This window comes from Miscanthus floridulus, chromosome 10 (genome assembly GCF_019320115.1).
Source record: "Miscanthus floridulus cultivar M001 chromosome 10, ASM1932011v1, whole genome shotgun sequence".
Lineage (NCBI taxonomy): Eukaryota > Viridiplantae > Streptophyta > Magnoliopsida > Poales > Poaceae > Miscanthus > Miscanthus floridulus.
In genome coordinates, this window is record NC_089589.1 from 111,561,170 (window position 1) to 111,581,499 (window position 20,330).

The 20,330-nt window shown below is 40.7% G+C and overlaps 1 pseudogene; it reads right to left on the bottom strand.

Annotated features, from left to right (window-relative positions):
- Positions 1–12,957: 12,957 nt before the first annotated feature.
- Positions 12,958–13,630, bottom strand: LOC136489298 (uncharacterized; annotated as a pseudogene).
- Between the last annotated feature and the right edge of the window lie 6,700 nt (positions 13,631–20,330).

Below are 20,330 nucleotides of genomic sequence, written 5' to 3' on the forward strand. Positions count from 1 at the left end.
CGACTTCTGGGGATTAGAAAATTGCTATTTTCATGATTTTGGAATTTCTGAAAATGATTATGACCGCTGGTTGGATTAAAAAATGCTATTTTTGGTCCAATTTTGAAATTTTTGAAAATGATTATCGCCACCGGTTGGTAACATGATGGACAGTGAAAACCTATTATAACCAACCAGCAGTGATGACCATAATTATCATCGCCCACTTTCACTGCAAGGGGCCAAAACTGGTGGTAGTAGGGGTTACGAACAAGCCAAAGGCAAAATGCCATGGCCTCCTGAACAAGGCAACGGATGTGTACACACTACAAATGAGGTGTTGTAGCTCGGCTCACGGATGTGTACAGACGAGGTACGGTGTTGATCATCAAGCAAATTGTTGACAACCAAAAATGTCCATTTTGTGAAGTTGTCAAAATGTGAAATGGACTTCACCATTGTGTTCCTCTTGTCGAGATGGTCAAAAAAACATATATGGAACGTCTAATTCAAAGTCCGGATAAAGAAGTTATACCCTCGGAAAGATGCCTCGTTGTCGGGAGTTCCGACCCAAGTCGGGACTTCCGACTGTCGGAAGTTCCGACGCGTGTTGGGACTTCCGGGAAGCCTAAAGAAATCTGCTCGGGTGTCTGGGGTTATCCCTACATCGGGAGTTCTGACAAAAGTCAGAAGTTTCGACTGTCAGGAGTTCCGACCCAAGTCGGGACTTCTGACATACCTAACAGAAAATCCTGTTCGGATCTAGCCTTTTGGATTCCGATCCGAACTGTTCCAAACTCGTGGGAAACCTGGAAAATAAGGCTTGGAGAGGTTTCCTACTGGGATAAGACCACCTCCCTCTATATATATGAGAGGATTATGGCCGATTGAGTTCCCATCTATCCAATCGTCAAAGAAATCAATCTACTACCTCTAGTCCAACCCTTTTGCCCTCTTCTCCAACCCCCATGTTGTTCATCCCTTGATCCAATGACCAAGGATGACGCCCTAGGCTTGCTGGCCGACCTAGGGCAGCCCGATGACGTCTTTGCCCTAACGGGGTCCCTCCCGGGCGAGAGCTTCGGTTCTTCGTCACGTAAGCACGTTGGTTATCCTTTGGTGGTTTGCTTATAAACCTCTCTGTTCTTCACCACGAAAGAGTGACATCCTCGCTGCATTCTTCGGTCCGTAGCGGCCCGGGCGTCCAAGGCCCTATTGGTGTTTGATTCGGATCACTTCCGACTTCAACACACTTTTTGATGACTCCGCTGGGGAAGATCGGTTCGCCTATCTCTTATAGCCGACCTCTCTGACCTAGCCTTACTCCTCGTTGATCTATCTTCTTGAGCTTGCCATTACCATTGCATCTGGCCCAAAAGGCCGATCGCATCTGGTTTTGACCCCTTGTGATCTTGTTTGAGATTTTGCAACAAGTTGCGCTGATAATCGAAAAATTCAGCAAGGCGGTCAAGTTATAAATCATGAAGTACCAAGGTGTTGCATCACAATATTACTACAATCACCCTGAGGTACAACTTGCAAATGCATCTTATGATCCTAGTAGTTATTTTGCAAGTTCTATGAGCTCTCATGTTGGTGTTGCTAGCGGTAATGATACTAGATATGTTACATCGGCTAATACTTTTGTTAATGCTCCTCATCATACACATCATAATTATGAATATTATGGTCAAGAGCCGATGCATGTTGTAAATTCTTTGAGTTTTGATGCTACTAGCAACATACAACATGTAAATTGTTATTCATCAACTATAAGTTTACAATATGTGGTTCCACCACAAGACATGCCGATGAATGAGAGAATTGGCTATAACAATGCTAATTATTTAGCCAATTGCTCTGAAAATTCAGCACCATATGCCAATGCTCCTATTCATAATTCGGCTCCATATGCTACTCCCAACTCGAGCCAAATTAATGAAAATTCAGCAAAGTGCTTAAGTGCTAATACTTATGATTCGGCTTCACGTGTTACAAGTAACCATAGCCAAATCAATGAAAATTCAGCACCTTATGCAAAGATCAATGCCCACAATTCGGCTTTGTATTTCGCTCATGACCATAGCCGAATTAGTGAAATGTCAGCAAGGCATTCGGGTGCTAAAACTCATGATTCGGCTCCACATATTGCTAATAATTGTAGCCAAATCAATGAAAATTCAGCAATGTGTGCACTTGCAAACAATCATGATTCGGCTTCACTTGTTGCTCTCAAATCAAGCCGAATCCATGAAGATTTAGCCCATGCTAGGAATCCATATGGTGCCCACTTATCATAGACCGTACCCATTATGCTATGATTACTTGAAAACTCCTAATGGTTGGTGGGTACCTGATTTTTATGAATTTAGTGGTGAAGATAAAACTACTATGGAACATATTAGTATATATCTCTCACAGCTGGGTTTTGCTGGTAAAGAAGACTATATGAGAGTGCGAAATTTTTCTTTATCTCTCACCAGTATTGCCTTTGCATGGTTTACATCTTTGCCGCGATGTACTATTGGTTCATGGTCTCAATTAGAGGAGCAATTCTATGAATATTTTGGAAAGACTAATGAGAAAAGGCCGATCACAGTTGAGTCATCGGTTAAAAGAGGATTGCTAGTGGGCATGAAAGAAATAATTGATTCTGATGTAAGCAAAGGTTCAGCTACAAAAGCCGAACAATACAATATCCTTTCCGAATCAATCACATATCAAAAAACAAGTCTTGCTATAGAAAAGCATGGAAAACGCTAGAAACCAGCTAGACTTGATTTTTAGGAGCTAATGGGGTTGTACACATATCTAGTAATTACCGCATCATTGATGGAGATCAAGCCCCTACAAGCAACAAAGGAGGGCTGCCTACCTACTCAGAATCGGCTGAGCTGACTTCAATGTCAGCTGAGCCGATTGCTGCCTGCCCTGAGTCGGCTAGGCCGACTGCCTCTGCCGCCTTCCCTGAGTCAGCTAGGCCGACTTCCCAGTCGGCCAAGCTGACTGCCCCTGCTAGTGCCCAAGTCAGCCTAGCCGACTTCTAGTCGGCTAAGCCGACTTTCTCGGTCTCGGCAGCTGCCGATGCATCTTCGAATGATTCGACACCTATTGTTGATCATTCTCTGGAGATGAAGAGCAACATCATGCAAATCAAGGATGTGCACTTTTCCAACATGATCAACGAGATAGAAAACACAAATATTTTGCTCAAATTCTAATTTGGTCATACTATTTCAATTTCTGCATCTATTAGAGATATCCTTGCTAATTATTGTAATAGACCGATTGAGAATAGCAATTTATTCATTGATGATAAAATAAATTCAGATTCTATCAGCCAAGACATTGTTCCATATGGCAAAGCCGATAGTGGTAGTTCGTCAAAGCTAGAGCTTCCTATAAGAAAAAGCAAAGGTGTGACCGAATGGATTGATAATAAATCTGATCCATTCGTTTGCCTAGCTTTAAAGCCGACTCCACAAAAGAATTGGCTCAAGAAATCAAAGTACACCTTTGACTTTACTTTTTGTGATCATATCTTTCATATCCTACTTAAGAATAATTTTATTAGAATCATTGATCACAATGCTTTGCCATCTATTCAAAACTTAGAAGAGCTTACATATTGCAAATGGCATAATTCATTTGATCATAATACTTCTAATTGCAATGTGTTTCATCAAGTCATCCAATCAAACATTGATGAAGGACAATTGAGATTTTCTAAAGCTCAACACATAGACCAATTGGATTCAATTCATCTTGATGGCAAACAGGTTTTAAACCGGCTTGTATTAGCCGATTCACTCAAAGCTCAAAGCTTGAATGCCCAAGAGAGAGATGTGGAGCCCTCAAGTGAAGGCAAGGTTGTTGTTGATGAATTGCAGATAGAAGATATTCCAAAGGACAACAAAGTTATCACAGTTCCAAAAGACACTAGGGGGCAGCTGAAATCTCTTCAACCAAAGCAAAAGCCAATTGATCTCGTTGAGCAAGGGGAATCGGCTAAGGATCCTCCTTTGGAGCATGTCTGTCAAGATGGGGAGAAGGAGGATGCTCGTAAAGCTAATGGAGGTAAAGGTCATGACAAATAAAGAAGTAGAAGGCCAAAGCTTAGCTTCAAGGAACTTCTACCTAAATATGAGAAGATAGCAAAAACAAATGTCACCAATCGTCCAAAGAAAATCCAATTATCAAAATTGCCTCCAAAGCACAAGTCTCAAGAGTGGAATTGACAAGGAGATAGATCTCACGCAGCAGCAACATATTCTCCTTTTGAGCAGCCAATTACCATGTCATATGGACCACAGCCCCTATATTTTCATCCTTATTCATCTTGGGGCTGGTTTGATCAAGAGGCACATGTTTCACCATATTTTAGGCCACAATATATAGAGTATGCAGCTCCTAGACGTTCAGAGAGATCATCGTCTTGTAAAGACCATTTTGATCAAAACCGGTCTAGAGCTCAACCAAAGAAGAAAGCAGTAAAGCAAGTTTACCGCGTGAAGTATGATGACCGAAAGAAGAAAAGTTCAGATCTGAATTTAACAATCGAAAAGCCGATTACATTGCTGAAAAATCTAGCTATTGATGGCAAAGAAGTGAGGAAATCATCTATTAATATTCTAGGTGCCAAATCTGAACAAAAGAAGGTGAGAGTGCCCAAAATCAAGAAAGATTTGCTGCTGTCCAAAATAGAAATAAAATTGATATGCTCAATCGGTTTACCAAAGTTGCAAGAGAAGAAGTTACAGAGGCTTAGTGCAGAGAAGTTGAAAGGAAAAGGGTTGGCATGGGTTCCTAAAGGAAGTATTCAAGCCCGGAAGGATGATGTTCAAGCAAGTGGTGCAACAAAAACAAAGGAGAGGACATTCAAGAAACAATTGTCAAGTTGGAGGTTTGCACCAAATCATCAAAATCATTAGTCATGGCATCATCCATACTCTCTGCCTATGCCTATGTGGAATTCATCCCCTGGTATGCATGGTTATCCTTCAGCTCCTTATTTTGATCCTTGGTGTGGATCTTTATGTTATGGAGGGTTGCCAAATTATTTTACTTACCAATGATCGAGAGCTGAAATATTTTGTTTCGGCTATGCATATTTATGTGGATGAATTCATATGGCCAATATTTTGATATCGCCCTTAGTGTAAAATATACTCGATGAATGCTTGCAACCATTGTGCTATTAGAAAGCCCCCATGGAATTTACTTTGATGGCCTTAAGGCCCGGGGGGCATGATATATGCATTTTGATTTACTTCATGGATGTGACAATATGATTAGTCGGCTTGCAAATAAGGCCAAGGTGTTGGCATAATCATTATTTCTCACAATGGTGCTATTGGAGACATCAAGCCGATTAAAATTATATCTGCACCAATATTTGAGCCAAATGTGAAGTTTTCTTATTCGGCTTGGCCATATTGCAATCCATGGGGTATAACATGTTGAAGCCTATGGTGATTCCTTGCTGGTGGTACAGCAAGTTGCTAGTGAATTTCAATGTTTAGAAGGGTCACTAAGAACTTGTCTTGATGCTTGCCTTGATATTATTGACTATTTTGCCGAATTCCAAATTCGGCATATTCCGAGGCATGAAAATCAAAAGGCCAACATGTTAGCTCAACAAGCATCTGGCTATGATGTTAGTGGACATAATTTCCATATTCAAGAATAGCCGATGCATGAAGATTTTAATTTTTCTTGTGTAGGTATAGACCAGTCGGCTAAGCCGACTACTCTTCTACTGTGGCCAAGTCGGCTAAGCCAACTACCCTAGTCGGCCAAGCCGACACCTCCAAATCGGCTAAGCCTACCGGCCCTGTTGGCTCAGCCGACTTCCATGTGACTAGCCCGGTCAATTCGCCCGAGAAGCTATCAAATCGGCCCGATATAACTTCTAGTGATCTTGGGGCTGATTTAGAAGATTGGATGACTCCCTTGTAGAGATATCTACGTGATCCAAGTGCCAAAATTGATAAAAGTGTTCGGCGGAGCGTTTTCGAATATGTATTGCATAATGATGAGCTCTATCAAAAAACCGCCGAAGATTTGCTGCTTAAGTGCTTGGGATCAGATCAGGCAAGAGTGGCTATGGGAGAAGTCCATGAAGGCATCTGTGGTATGCATCAATCGGCCCCAAAGATGAAGTGGTTATTGCGTACAGCCGGTTTCTATTGGCCTACTATGATGACTGATTGTTTTAGCTACTACAAAGGTTGCGAAGAGTGCCAGAAGTTTGAAAATATTTAGCTTGTGTCTGTTGCTGTGCTTCATCCTATCATCAAACCATGGCCTTTTCGTGGTTGGGGGCTAGACTTCATTGGCCAAATATATCCCCCATCTTCGAAGGGACACCGATTTGTGTTAGTTGCTATAGATTACTTTACTAAGTGGACCGAGGGAGTTTCTTTGAAGAATATGACACACAAGGAACTAATTGAGTTCATCACTGAGCATATTATCCATAGATTCGGCATCCCTTAAACGTTAACTACAGATCAAGGGACATCATTTGTGTCCAAAAGAGGTGAGGGAATTTGCCAAATTATATAAGATCAAGTTGCTCAATTCATCTCCATACTATGCTCAAGCCAATGGCCAAGCTGAGTCTAGTAATAAGACTTTGATCAAGTTCATCAAAAAAATTGAGGAGAATCCAAGGAGATGGCATGAAGTTTTGTCCACATCGCATTTCAAGGCATGGTGCTACAAAGGTTACTCCTTTTGAGTTAGTATATGGTCAAGAAGCCGTGTTGCCAGTCGAAGTGAATTTGGATGCATACAGGCTCGCTAAACAAAATGATTTATCAGCTGTTGTGTATCATGATTTGATGATGGATAACATCGATGAGGTGACGATGTGAAATTAAAGGCTCTCAAGGAAATAGAGAAAGATAAAGTTCGAGTTGCCAAAGCATACAACAAGAAAGTCAGGAGCAAATCCTTCCAAGTAGGAGAATTGGTGTGGAAAACCATACTACCAATTAGATCGAAGAGCAATCAGTTTGGCAAGTGGTCACCGAATTGGGAAGGTCCTTACAAAGTGGTCAAAGTTATATTCAAAAATTCATATGTGCTAGAGACATTGCAAGGTAAACGTCTCACGAGAGCATTCAACGGGAGGTACTTGAAAGGGTACTTTCCAAGTGTTTGGCAAGAAGCCTAACTGCTCTCCAAACAATGGCCGATACATGTATCGCCCTTAGAAAAAATGGCCTATGTATACATCGCCCTTAGTAACTAAGCAGCCGATCAGATGGGTATTGTCGCTATTTGGTTTTGAATAAGTGTTTTCAAGTTCATGCATCATTCACCTGAAAACAGGGGGGCATTTGTTGACAACCAAAAATGTTCATTTTGTGAAGTTGTCAAAATGTGAAACGGACTTCACCATTGCGTTCCTCTCGTCAAGATAGTCAAAAAAACATATATGTAACGTCTAATTCAAAGTTCGGATGAAGAAGTTATACCCTTGGAAAGATGCCTCGTTGTCGGGAGTTTCGACCCAAGTCGGGGCTTTCGACTATCGGAAGTTTCGATGGGTGTCGGGACTTCCGGGAAGCCTAAAGAAATCTTCTCGGGTGTCTAGGGTTATCCCTACATCGGGAGTTCCGACAAAAGTCGAAAGTTACGACTGTCGGGAGTTCCGACCCAAGTCAGGACTTCCGACAAACCTAATAGAAAATCCTATTCGGATCTGGCCTTTTGGATTCTGATCTAAACTGTCCCATACTCGTGGGAAACATTGAAAATAAGGCTTAGAGAGGTTTCCTGCTGGGATAAGACCACCCCCCTCTATATATATGAGAGGATCATGGCTGATTGAGTTTCCATCTATCCAATCGTTAAACAAATCAATCTACTACCTCTAGTCCAACCCTTTTGCCCTCTTCTCCAACCCCCATGATGTTCATCCCTTGATCTGAAGACCAAGGATGATGCCCTAGGCTTGCCGGCCGACCTAGGGCAACCCGACAACATCTTTGCCCTGACGGGGTCCCTCCCAGGCGAGAGCTTTGGTTTCTTTGCTAGTTTGCCTGAAAACTAGCTGGTTCTCCGTCGCGTAAGCACGTTAGTTGTCCTTTGGTGGTTTGCTTATAAACCTCTCCATTCTTCACCACGAAAGAGTGACATCCTCGCTGCGTTCTTCGATCCGTAGCGGCCCGGGCGTCCAAGGCCCTATTGGTGGTTCATTGGGATCACTTCTGACGTCAACACAAAGAACCAGCTCCAACTTCAACAACAATCGCCTGCACTGCAGCGCACTCACATTATTCAAATTTCATACCCACTTTTCCATCATAGGGATACAAATATATGCAAAAATTAACTTTGCTTTTTTCTACCAGTAAACAAAAGAAACTTCACCTTTTCTGAAAATAAAACAAATTGTACTTTGTAACTCTTCTCAAAGTAATTCAGATCATGTACCATCTATTAAGGTTAGCTTGTTTTTGGGGAGTAATCTTTTGTTGATGTTCTTTGTTTTCTTATAGTGACACTTCAAGAGAAAAGAATCGGTCAATATTGCATCTCATCAGCCAGTAAATGTTTAAATCTTAGTGAAACAATCGATTTACACTTTAACCTATAAATCCAAAGATGATTCCAAATATAGCTGCATATATTATGTGCACCCTGCAGACCGCCATGCATGTATTGTTAGGAATTTAGGCAATTTCATGTTAAAATTAATCTAGAAAAATATTAACAAATTTGTGATGACAAATATGTGCATGTGTGTGATTTTACTACTACTCAGATTAGCAGCAATTATGTTGATGAACATCATACTGATCATGGCGAAAAAGAGATTGAACTCAACAAATTTGAGAATAGAGATGTACCCTGTGGAGGGACCCATGCTCAAGGCACCGGTGATTCAAGACCCACTCATGGTGACTTGCTTAGTGTCGCGGACCACAGTCATTGCAAGAAGATGTACACAGTGCCGTCCCTTGCCGAGGAAGAAACCAGGAAGGAGATGAAGACAAAGATGGCGAGAAGTTGTGGAGATGCTCCCCAAAAACCTGATAGCCCGCACACATCGAAGCAGGTGTCCCGATGCGAACAGTGGTTCCGGAGGGCTGCTCTCCCAAAGCTCTGTGTGTTTAGAGGATGGGACGAGGAGTACTCGAGTACAACTCGACTAGAGGATGGATTGGTGAGGCACGTGAGACAACAGGGAGATGGGAGGGAAGGTAATGCCGGAGAGATCAGGAAGACGATGAGTCAAAGTGATTACGAGTATCATGCACGCACGCAACACAATGCCACGCCTCGCATCAGCGGCGGCAGTGGCGCGAGCGTATGTGGCACTCCTTTGGCCACTTTCAACTTCACTATAGGTGCACAAGTGTGTAGCCTATTTAAGTTGAGTCAACAATCAGTCAAAATCCCATATGGGATTAAAACTATATTGTACCACAACATTTAACATGGGCCTAGAATTAATTGTTTTATTAAATAAAATATGGGCCTAAACCCATATAATATTCAACAATCCTCACCAAATTCTAGGGCACATAAGAAATGCTCTCAGTTTCCTCTGTCGTTTGATATACTAGTGTTTTGATAGAGACAGTTAAGTTGAACTTCCACCTAGAGCAAAGGTTACGCTTACTCAAAACTATACAATGGACTATGCCTTGAATTGATAGTTTTGTGCAAAATAAGTTTCACCTAGGCCCTTTACTGATACAAGGTTGCAAAAAGCATCCCCTCTGGTTGGAGCATATAAGTCATACTCCCAGCCCATTCATGAGTATCTAGAGATCACCCAAATATCATAGACTATGACTAGCAATCGAACTCACATAGGTGTGTTTCTCAAAAGATGTTATGTAGGATAATATCTTTGCTTCAACAAGCCACTTTGAAACATATTAAGGTATAAAACCAACCTGCCATACAGAAAAGAAAAGAAGTGCATCTGACAAAGGTTTAATTAAGGTTCTTTCCTCATAGCCTACCCCTGCCTTGCCTTATTTCACCATTCTACTTCACGGGATCTCCGATCACATAGAATAGGTTACCACCATGATAGACTCCATGTGGGTCTCAAGCCCATTTCACTCGATGCATTATCTTTCACATTACGTGACAGTCCCTTAGCGAATTGATCTGCCAGATTTTTAGACGTGTAGACATAGTCCAACGCTATCACTCTGGAGTTTCTCAATTTTCTGATAGATTTTAATCTCCACTTAACGTGCCTTGTGGACTTCATGTTGTCCATAGAAGTGTTTGCCTTAGTTATCACAGTTTGGTTGTCACAGTTCATAGAAATAGCCGGTATAGGTTTCTCTACAACCGGTAAATCCATAAGGAGTTCACGAAGCCACTTGGCCTCAGCACCAGCGGTGTCTAATGCTGTGAGTTCGGCTTCCATAGTTGACTTTGTTAAAATAGTCTGTTTGCAAGACTTCCAGGAAACAGCGCCACCTTCAAGCAAGAACACATATCCACTTGTGGCATAAAGCTCATCAGCATCAGATATCCAATTAGCATCACAAAAACCCTCTAGTACCTTCGGGTACCTGGTATAGTGAATGACATAGCTCATAGTACCTTTCAGATAGCACAGTACTCTCTCAAGAGCACGCCGATGATTGTCTCCCGGATTTAACACAAACCGGCTTAGTTTGCTCATAGCAAACGAGATATCCGGCCTCATGGCGGTAGCCAGATACATAAGCGAACCAATGATTTGGGAGTATCTCAATTGATCCCTTGCTATTCTTTGATTTTTTCTTAATAGCGCACTAGGGTCATAAGGCGTAGGAGCAGGTTGACAGTCACTAAACCCAAAGCGACTCAATACCTTTTCCACATAGTGGGATTGTGAAAGTGTAACCCCACCATTGCCTTCTCTTAATAGCTTGACATTAAGAATAACATCAGCTTCTCCTAAGTCTTTTATCTCAAAATTATTAGACAACAGGTCTTAACCTCCTTAATCACATTAAGGCTGGTTCCAAGGATTAGTACATCAACATATAAACACAAGATCACTTATTCGCCCCCACCATACCGATAGTACGCACATGTGTCGGCTTCATTTACAACAAAGCCGGCATATGTCAAAGTTCTATCAAACTTCTCATGCCACTGCTTAGGAGCTTGTTTTAGGCCATATAAGGACTTCAATAACTTACACACTATGACATCTTGACCATTTGCTACAAATTCATCTGGCTGATCCATATAGATCACCTCCTCTAACTCTCCGTTTAGAAAAGCCGCCTTTACATCCATCTGATGAATGATAAGACCATGAGAGGTAGCTAGAGAAAGTAACACTCTAATTATGGTCAATCGAGCTACAAGTGAATAAGTATCGAAGAAATCTTCACCTTCTTTCTGGGTATAACCCTTGGCCACAAGCCTTGCCTTGTACCTCTCAATTGTACCATCAGGCCTTAGCTTTTTCTTGAACACCCATTTGCATCCTATTGGTTTACATCCATAAGTACATTTAACAATTTCCCAAGTTCCATTAGACATGATTGAATCCATCTCACTCCGTACTGCTTCCTTCCACAAGTCAGCATCAGGAGAGGAATATGCCTCTGAAATGGTTCTTGGTTCATCATCCACAAGGAACACAATGTAGTCATCACCAAAAGACTTTGCAGTCCATTATCTCCCTTACTCTTTCGAGTGACTACAATGTCACCCTCCTCAGGATTATGCATATGAGGTACCTCATAATGTTCTATTGGAATAAATTGCTCATGGGGAATTATAGGTTCATGACTAGACGTGCTAGGCGCACTTTTCATGGGAAAATCAGTTTCAAAAAATGTAGCGTATCTAGACTCCATGATAGTACCAACATGCATGTCAGGTACCCTAAAATTTATAATTAAGAATCTATATCCAACGCTGTGAATAGCATAACCAAGGAAAACACAATCAACAATTTTAGATCCAAGTTTGCACTTCTTGTTAATTGGCACATTCACCTTGGCCAAACAACCCCAAGTATGCAAATAAGAGAGATTTAATCTTTTCTTCTTCCATTCCTCGAATGGTGTGATTTCTTTATTCTTTGTAGGAATTCTATTCAAGACATGACATGCCGTCAAAATAGCCTCACCCCACCATTTCTTAGTCCCGCTGTCTCCAACATGGCGTTAACCAACTCAGTTAGAGTGCGGTTCTTTCTTTCAGCAATCCCAATGGATTGTGGTGAGTATGGTGGTGTCCTCTCATGAATAATTCCATGTTCTACGCAGAATTCAGAAAATTCACTTGAAAAGTATTCTCCACCACGATGTGACCTTAACCGTTTAACTTTCCTCTCATGTTGATTTTCTACTTTAGCTTTATAGATCTTAAAGTAATGCAATGCTTCATCTTTTGTTTTTAATAGGTACACATAGCAAAATCTAGTACAATTGTCTATAAAAGTCACGAAATATCTTTTGCTACCTTTAGTCAACTCACCATTCATCTCGCATAGATCGGAATAGATTAGTTCTTATGGTGCCAAGTTCCTCGTCTCCGTAGCCTTGTGAGGCTTACGAGGTTGCTTAGATTGCACACACACATGACACTTAGAATCTTTGACCAAATTAATTTTTGGGATTAAATTCAGATTTGCAAGCCGCGATAGACAACCAAAATTAACATGATGAAGACGTGAATGCCAAATATTTGACTCATCAGGGATAATAGCATTGTTCTCAATCGTATTACACACATCATCATGCAAGGATAAGCGGAACAAGCCTCCGCAATCATAACCTTTACCAATAAAAGTTCCATACTTTGACAGAACACATTTATTGGACTCGAAGACAACTTTATAACCATCTCAACATCATTGAGAGCCACTAACTAGATTCTTTTTTATGGAGGGGACATGTTGCATGTTATTCAGCAGCACCGTCTTTCCCGAAGTGAACTTCAGAATGACCATACCAACACCAAGAACATACGCAAGGGACCTGTTCCCCATCAGCAAGGCTCCAGACCCGCCAACCTAATAAGAAGAAAACAAAGAGGCATCAGGACACACATGAATATTAGCCCCAGTGTCCATCCACCACTTAGGCGAATGATAAACTGAAAGAACAATAGGTAAAGAATTAACATACCTAGATGTTCCTCCTTCAGCCTTGCTAATAACCATGTTTGCATATTTCTTCTCTTGCTTAAATTTGCGGTCAGAGCATGAACTTGCCCAATGCTCATCACTCCCGCAAACAAAGCAACCACCATCTTTGTTGTTCTTTTTCTTCTTAAAAGTGGTTGTTTGTTTAGGCTTCGAGTTGTTCTCTTACTTGTTCTTCTTCTTATTATTACAAGATGCATTTGAATTTTTCTTCTACACCATATTGGCACTAGAAGACTCAACGCTTTTCCCACGCATGTCTTTTGCTCTAGCCCTCTCCTCAACATCAAGAGACCTAATAAGCTCAGCCACGCTAAACTCTTGTCTCTTGTGTTTTAGAGAGGTAGCAAAATCTCTCCAAGAAGGTGACAGCTTAGCGATTATACCGTCGGCCATAAATTTGTCGGGCAACACACATGGGAACTGTTCGAGTTTCTTAGCCAGTGCCTGTATCTCATGAGCTTGTTCGACCACAGAACGGTTGTCAACCATTTTATAGTCAAACAGCTGCTACATGAGGTATAGCATCAAGTGCATCCCATAATTCCTTGCCTACGAAGGTAGCTCTCCTCATACTTGCTATGAAGTGCACTAATCACGGTGCCTCGAAATAGGTTATCGGCTACCTTGAACTTTTCCTCCTCCTCGGGAGTTAATTGTTTAGGTTTCCCCTATGCGGCGTGATAGCAGTTCATAGCAGTAAGTCATAGCACCATCTTAGCACGCCATGTCTTGTAATTTATTCCATCAAAATCATTTGGCTTCAAAGCAGCAGCAAAACCACTAACAGAAAATTGCCTAATATCAGGTTTTTGGATTGTTAGGAATTTAGACAATTTCATGTTAAAATTAATCTAGAAAAATATTAACAAATTTGTGATGACAAATATGTGCACGTGTGTGATTTTACTACTACTCAGATTAGCAGCAATTATGTTGATGAACATCATACTGATCATGGCGGAAAAGAGATTGAACTCAACAAATTTGAGAATAGAGATGTACCCTGTGGAGGGACCCATGCTCAAGGCACTGGTGATTCAAGACCCACTCATGGTGACTTGCTCGAAGTCGCGGACCACAGTCATTGCAAGAAGATGTACACAGTGCCGTCCCTCGCCGAGGAAGAACCCAAGAAGGAGATGAAGACATTCCGATGAAGATGAAGACGGCGAGTAGTCGCGGAGACGCTCCACAAAGACCTAATCGCCCGCACACACCAGAGCAGGTATCCCGATGCGAACGGCGGTTCTGGAGGCCTCCTCTCCCAAAGCTCCGTGCACACAGAGGATGGGATGGGGAGTACTCGACTCAAGGATGGATTGATATGGCGCGTGAGGCAACAGGGAGATGGGAGGGAAGGTAATGCCGGAGAGATTAGGGAGACGATGAGTCGAAGTGATTACGAGTAATCACTACTGTAGTGGATGATAACTGACCCATAAATAACTCCTCCACATTAGCGCCTATACCTCTTCCTCTTCCTTAGCCAGCCCAAGTGGCAAAACCAACCCACACCCGCGCTCATGCATGACACGTCATGCACGTATCGCTCACCACGCCTCAACAGTGGAGGCTGCCGCGTGCGCGCGTGTGGCACGCCTTTAGCCTCTTTCAACTTCTCTATAAGTGCACAAGTGTGTAGCCTATTTAACTTGAGTCAACAATCAATCAAAATTCCATACGAGACTAAAACTATATTGTACCACAGCATTTAATATGGGCCTAGAATTGATTGTTTTATTAAATAAAATATGGGCCTAAACCCATATAATATTCAACATGTATGCTGGTTGTGTTTTTTTATATAAGTTAATTAATGCTGAAACATCAACTTCTCAAAATGACAAATATGACTATCGGTATTGCTACTTTCCTGTCTTCATAATTCCAATGAGCTCAGCCAACAGCCCTGTCGTCCAGTCGTAGGTCGCTAAAGTGATAAATTACTTTTCAATCTTTCATTATTAAAAATATTTCAAATAATTGTTACGGCAGTAATTTGTGCTCCTATGTTTTCTTAAACAAATTCATGAAAGAAGAAGCAAAAGGCTATTGGGATATGGATTTATGGTTGCAGCTAAGGATTATTTTCTTAATGGCCCGCAACCAAGCAAACAGCATCGTGATAAATACCATGGAACTAAAGCATGCAGCGTCAGCTAGAGCTATAGTACTGATGAGTTTGTTGAGAATATGGGTGATCCAAAACATCTTAACGAATGAAATTTTGCAGAGGGAGAATTGTTTTATATGAGGGGCATGTTACTAACCTGTTGAATTTCCAGATACCTCCCACTACTCATGAAAGAAGAGCAAAAGGTTTGTACCATATGCCACTAGCTCACTACTCATTAAAGGTTTGTAAGAATTTCGCTAGATGAAGACCACATTTGGCAGTCCATTATGTATATCTTATAGCAAGGAGTCTCAGTCGTTGTCTGTATTGCTAGGTGCAGGATACCAAGTACTTAATTATTATAGCAAGGGGTCTCAGTCATTGAAATGTTTTTTATTTGGATTCATTTAGACTCCCAAATATGTGTTTTAAGTTCATAGATTTTGAAATTCAAATTTTAGACTCCCAAATATGTTCAAATTGTTAATACTAAAGTTGTAGTGGCCGGCCTAGTCTACGTGTTTGTTGTTGATAAGTTTTTTATTTGAAGTTGTTTAGTATATCAAACATTTGTTTTAAATTCATATATTTTGATATTCAAATTTTAAAATTTTCAAACAGTCTCGGATGGAGGCACCTACTTGTCACATCTGGCCCAATTTGGAATTTGGCCCGTAGTGGCCCATGTGCACGTTAATGAGATATATTATGTGGGGTTTAGTCCCGTCTTGGTTGTTAAAGGTGGGTTAGACCAACATATAAGGCTTCTAGAGTCCATCCCACCATCCCTGAGTTAATCCTTTTACGTGAAGCGAGAACGAAAGCGTAAATGTGATGGTGGTAGGTGTGATTCACTCAGCATGTAGAGTGGATCTGAGCTATTTGGACTCTGGGACGTTACACTACTATATACCAAATTTGTAGTTATTGATTGATGAAAAGATTTAAAACTTTATGGTTGAAACATTTTTCATTTGAGTTCATTTAGTACCCAAAATATTTAATACAAGATTACAAAATATTCATAAAAAGATAGAATCATATTTATATACTCACAAGTCACAAGTGAGTGTTCAGTAGTAGGTCATGGGTTCGTGTCCTGAGAAGGACGGCTTGCATTTTGACTGCCTCTATAAATGTCGATTTATAGTGATCATTGGTTAGACCAGAGTTGCCAGTCTCTCTGGAAAAAAAAAAGATATCCACCTTCGAAAATCCATTTTGTAGTAGTGATTTGGTTTTCATCGAACTGACTGATGTTTTTGTTTTCTTAGACAGTAAGATGTTACTGAAAAACTTCTTCCCCAGAGACAGGTGAACACACCATCTTAGAAAATTGTCCATTTCGCTTTCTATGGAATTTTAATAAAGCCATCATGTCCAGTCCTCAAATAATCCATCTCTTCATTTCAATAAACAAAAGAAACACTGAAAGGAAGTTGTTTACAAAATCAACAAAGTGATGTAACTATCTTTGCAAATCAATAAAGTGTGCCAGGTGGCTTCCCTCAAAAGAACAATGTACTATCCTCCATATTCTTCTCACTTTCCAGTTTGCATTTCAGGAAGATGACTATCGTGTGTATCCTCTAGCTTACTTCAATGGGGATCATATCCTCCACACCCATCCATATCTATGCTTTCCACTTATTCCTGGGCAACATTTCATAAACAGTAGGTGCTTTCGCTTGTCTTCGAAGCAATGTAGATATCAGGTGCCTCACAATCCTTCCATACAGCTGCAAGTGTTGATGAATTCGTTGGCAAAATATTTGTGGTCTGAGAACATATGAACTAATGATACAAAACAATTTTTTTTAAAAAAAAAGGAGAATTATTTTTCATAACGTGTTACTAACCAGTCAAATTCCAAGATACCTCCCAAGACCACATAGCTCAGCACAGAGATTGGGAAGTGGAACCCTAGACGATGAGCGCCACCGTCAGTCCATGGCATTATATTCAGCGACGTTAGACATTGATCAAATGCCACCTCAGTGTACCAACAACGCCATTGGTAAAAGGATAAAGAACACTCTCATATATATGGGCGTGTCTGTCTATCTAAAATAAGTTCCAAATTTCATTTTTGCATATAGGTTCCCATCATTGCCGTAGTGTTGAATGAGTCATCATAGGGTTGCAATTTCCATGCAATGTACCGTGCGGCTGCAATCCTGCAGCTATACTATTCACAATAGTCCATCAACCCGTGCGAGATAGAATTTAGAAGATATAAGATTACCTTATTGTTTAATACCTCTGTGGCTCTGACTCATAAAAATTACTTATATTAAACTATTGTGTGTTTCCTTTTTATTTATTTTATCTCTATCTATTTACCTTATGTAGTCTCTATCTATTTATGGTAAATTTATCAATTACTGACTTATATGTTTAAACAAAACTCCTTATTTGACACTACTATACGTGAAAAATTCCTTGGCCCCCTTGTTTGATATTATCTCTATCTTTCATGCCTAATATTATGTGTTCCATTGTACACTTGTGAGTTTGATGAATGGATCAAAACGCCCTGCCAGCCCAAAAAAAATTGTTAAGCCAAACTCCCTCCGTGGCTCTGTTCTAAGCTCTGTTTCCTCTTCCACCAGGAAAGGGTGTCGTGTCCCTACAGGCGCTCCAGTCCCCAGCTCGGCCATGCTGACGGGTAAAAGCTAGATATAGTAGCGTCAAATAAGAAATTTTGTCATATGCTTTTTATCCATATCGATAGTTTTTCTTCCATTTGAATGGCATCTTTGTGTGTCATTAATATGCATTTATTCAAAAGCTTAGATTAAACTATAGTGGGGCCGTTCGGCTGGTTGACCGGAATTCACTGTTCATGCTCTCCCAAATTTCTCCGGATTCCTCCAAATTCCTCCAAACGAACAGGGCCGGTGGCTATTGTTGCAGCCCTTATCTTTGATCCCTTCGTTAAGTTGAGACTATGGTGTTCATTGCATATTTTGTTAACACTCATTTTGTAATTTTTAAAAAATAATGACATTTATACGTAAAAGATAGCCAAATAATAATGAGAATAAGTAACCATTGTTAGGAAATTAATTAAAATAAAGTCAAAACGGTTAGGAAAACTAATTAAAACTGAACTACAAAAAAAATGGTCATAATAAGGTCTTGGTATAGGTGAATCAAAACCAATTGCTCTGGAAAGGCCTCCTTCACCGATATACAGTATGTAATATGACGGAAAAAAATGAAGTATAACATTTTCGGCCGAATACCCCTTTTTTTGTAAAGAGCTCCTTTACCACTGTGCTATTGACATGAAGTGAAATTGTCCACGGACAATGATTTAAATGGCTGCTTTGTAAGTGGGCCATTTTCAGCCCGAAATTTCATACCCTGACGGCCTCCTGCTTTCCTCAACCCTGGGAGTGTTCGGCTGGGATACTTCGGCCGGCTGGTTTTTCTCTTTTTTCAACCAGAGCAGTGTTTTTCTCTCACAAGATATCAGCATAAATAGTAGTAGTTTCATGCTAGCCGAACACTCTGCGTATCCATTGTTATGCTAGGCCCGGTCTGCTAGACCAATCTGGACCATAACATATGTCTGCTAGACCAATCAGAATCAGCCCATGGTTTGCCTTTGATACTCTTGAATTTTGGAATATCAACTAAACCTATTTTATTTAGAAACTCATAACTAACTAATTCTAACTCAAAAAGAAAAACTAATTCTAACTCCTGAAAATATGATACATTTACTATTTTTTTCTAATAATGCGAAATAAATCAAACATCAAGATTATTGAGTAACTACTAAAACTAATAAATACAAAAATATAGAAACATTGACTTTTTTTTCTTAACTACTTAGGGCAAAGCAAAGCAAACGAAGCTGCTTAGGAGGGTACGTACAGTGAGAGAGAACTGTAAAAAAAAAATTCTAACCACTACTTTTGAATTTGTATAGCAGTCCCGTATGCTAAATACATGTCCATGGACACATCTTAAATCTGCGATAGGTGCCCATGACTCTGTTTCTTGGGGCCATCATCCCCACTGATTCTTTTTGCGGTTTAACCACTATGGCATGTATACTGGTTAACTACTGCTATGAATTAGGATTACACACCACACCACACGAATTACTGGAATTCATGCCACACCTTTTACTGGTTAACTAACTACTTCTTGGCTGCACTGTGTGCAGATTCAAGACTCATTGTGCTGCTGTAATGTACAGTTGTTGCAGGTGATGAACCTCCAGATCTGCCAAGTCCGGCGGCCACGATTCAAAATACAAGACTCATTCGTCCTTTAGGTAGCGTTACAGGTAAAGGGTTCAATACTTATTTTTGGTCTTTTTCTAACAACAAAGACCTAAAAGGCAACCCTTTCTGCAAATAGGTCTCCAAGAGAGAGAATACTCAAATTTGGGTTATACCTCTTCTAGCACCTAAAATGGGTCTTCCATATAGGTACTTTATTGGAGGCTATATATATTGTATTGGAGACCTATTTTAGATTTAGGTTCCGCAATGGGTCTCCTGTTAGAGACAGCCTTACAGATGACAATGGTGAGGACCTGGTACTGATTTGTAGCACCACCAGATGGTTGTCCTAAGGAGGAGTTCTGGCTGATGTCGCCGCGACTTGAATTCGCATCAGGCTCCTGGCCCTAGAGGTAAATGCCCTGTTGGCTTGGCTGATATGTCATGGCTGAATGTACTGTTAGCTAATTTATTGTGAGAGAAAAATATTGTTCGTTGAATGAAAAAATACGGCTTATAAGCCAAGCGAACAGGATGAAAGCCCGTTAATCATTCTTGTGCAGGTAGAAGTTCCTGCCTCCCACATCTCCAATCCAGGGGCGGACCCACTGGGTATGCTAGGTGCGCCACGGCATACCCTGTGGGGCAGCTTGTATTACGTAACACTGGATTATAACTCTGTAGATATTGATATTTGCAGAAAAATTTATTAGTACATCTTCTTGGCCCAATGGTAACCCTCTTGCTTTGTAACCCAGAGGTCGCTTGTTCAATCCTTGGCGGCCCTCACTTTTTGTTTTCATTTTCCATTTTGCATTCTTTTGCATCTATGTACAACGCCGTTCTAAATTTCCAT